Source organism: Tenrec ecaudatus, unplaced genomic scaffold (genome assembly GCF_050624435.1).
Source record: "Tenrec ecaudatus isolate mTenEca1 unplaced genomic scaffold, mTenEca1.hap1 Scaffold_602, whole genome shotgun sequence".
In the NCBI taxonomy this organism is placed as follows: domain Eukaryota; kingdom Metazoa; phylum Chordata; class Mammalia; order Afrosoricida; family Tenrecidae; genus Tenrec; species Tenrec ecaudatus.
In genome coordinates, this window is record NW_027459485.1 from 449,077 (window position 1) to 451,357 (window position 2,281).

At 39.8% G+C, this 2,281-nt stretch overlaps 1 pseudogene; it reads left to right on the forward strand.

The window, feature by feature from the left end:
- The first annotated feature begins 302 nt into the window (after positions 1-302).
- On the forward strand, positions 303-1,409 carry LOC142436757 (cytochrome c oxidase assembly protein COX11, mitochondrial-like; annotated as a pseudogene).
- The last annotated feature ends 872 nt before the right edge of the window (positions 1,410-2,281 follow it).

Genomic DNA, 2,281 nt, shown 5'->3' on the forward strand with positions numbered 1-2,281 from the left:
GCTTCCACAGTCAGTTTCAAAATATTTTCTTACTTCCTAAACTCTTTAATATCAACCCCATCTTACTCTGTCTGTCTCCCATAGCCCCACCCCACCATATCCTTCAGGAACCCTATTTTACTTGCTGTGTCTATAGGTGCATCAATCCCAGGTTTCATATTCTGAGAAAAACAGAAAAGATAATAATATAAATTCAGTAGGGTTACCACCAATGACAAAATACATCTGAGTAGAGTATACCCAATATGAAACAGAGGGAGAGAGAGAGAATGTTGAAAACCAGATCAGGTCTGGCTCATGGCATGGAGGAACTTGGAGCTGTGTGCCGGGCGCTGGGGTCACGCTGCGTTGCTGACCAGAGGCTAGAGCCCCTCCTCTGCCCATGGCGGAGTGGCACCCAAGCTCCTGACAGGGGACTGAGGCGGCTAGGGACGTCGGGGCTCCAGAGCCAGGCACTGGGCCTGCTTTTGCAGCCGCCTCAGGGGCCAAAGAGCACGAACCCGTTCATGCGCGCGCAGGAGGAGGCCTGGCGGCGCCGCAACAAGACTGTCCTCACATACGTGACCTCGGTCGCCATGGCCATGCTGGGGGCGTCCTACGCAGCGGTGCCCCTTTATCGGCTCTATTGCCAGACTACTGGACTTGGAGGGTCAGCTGTAGCTGGTCATGGATCTAACCAGATTGAAAACATGGTGCCTGTTAAGGATCGCATTATTAAAGTAACCTTTTTTTCTTTTTTAAACATTTTATTAGGGGCTCATACAACTCTTATCACAATCCATACATATACATACATCAGTTGTATAAAGCACATCTGTACATTCTTTTCCCTAATCATTTTCTTTTTTTTCTCCTCTTTTCTTTTTTTACATTTTATTAGGGGCTCATACAACTTTGTCACAATCCATACATATACATACATCAATTGTATAAAGCACATCTGCACATTCCCTGCCCCAATCATTCTCAAAGCATTTGCTCTCCACTTAAGCCCTTTGCATCAGGTCCTCTTTTTTTTCCCCCGCTCCCTCCCCATTCCCCCCTCCCTCTAAAGTAACCTTTAATGCGGATGTGCATGCAAGTCTCCAGTGGAACTTTAGACCTCAGCAAACGGAAATAGCAAACGGCACTGGCATTTTACAAAGCTAAGAACAAGCCAGTCATCGGGATTTCTACATACAATCTTGTACCATTTGAAGCTGGACAGTATTTCAATAGAATACAGTGCTTCTGTTTTGAAGAACAAAGGCTTAATCCACAAGAGGAAGTAGACATGCCAGGGTTTTTCTACATTGATCCTGAATTTGCTGAAGATCCAAGAATGGTGAATATTGATCTCATCATTCTTTCTTATACTTTTTGTTGGAGCTAAAGATGGCCATAAATTGCCAGTTACAGGTTATCATTGAAGTCAGCAACTAAATCTGCGTCCCATTTGTGATTTTTGAGAAATCATGTGTCTGACTTCTCAGAGATGAAATATTTCTACTATGTCGTATTTAATTATTGTGTACTGGTGATGGTTCAGCTTGCTTCCTTCCATGCCTGGACATCTTAACCACATTTAAAATCGAGAAAACAGGTTTAGCTTTTACCATAAGGAATCCACTTAAAGAGTGTCTACTTAAGAGTGACTGCCACCAAACTCTTAAGAGCTTGATAGTAGTAAGTAACTGTTTAGCTTTATATATATATATATATATATATATATATATATATATATATATATATATATATTTATTTTTATATATATATATATATATATATATATATATATATATATATATAGAGAGAGAGAGAGAGAGAGAGAGAGAGAGAGAGAGAGAGAGAGAGAGAGAGAGACTTAATGGTACGGTTTAATTCATTAGATTGCTTCCAAATTTTGGCCCTTCATACTTGTATCATTTGAACACTTGATGTTTATTTTTGGCTGTGCACCAGACTCTGAACAGGTTGATTATTAAATCTCTCAAACCAGTGGTGTTACCTGCCTTCAGTGTGAATAGTCATTATTGTTAGTCCTTAACATGAAAGAGGTGTGTTACTTGCTCAAAGATTGCATGTTTTCTTCAAATTCTTATTTGTTTTACTTTTAAGATCTAGGACTGCTTTATATTGATTGTACCATGTAAATAATTAGGTTGCAATTGTGGTACCATGAAATCTCTATATATATATGATTAACTATGATAGTTACAAGTCCTTCAATGTTAAAATATGTGTGGGGTTGTATACATATACTGATATCGAAAGTCTACCTGTAAACAAACTCTAAAGACAC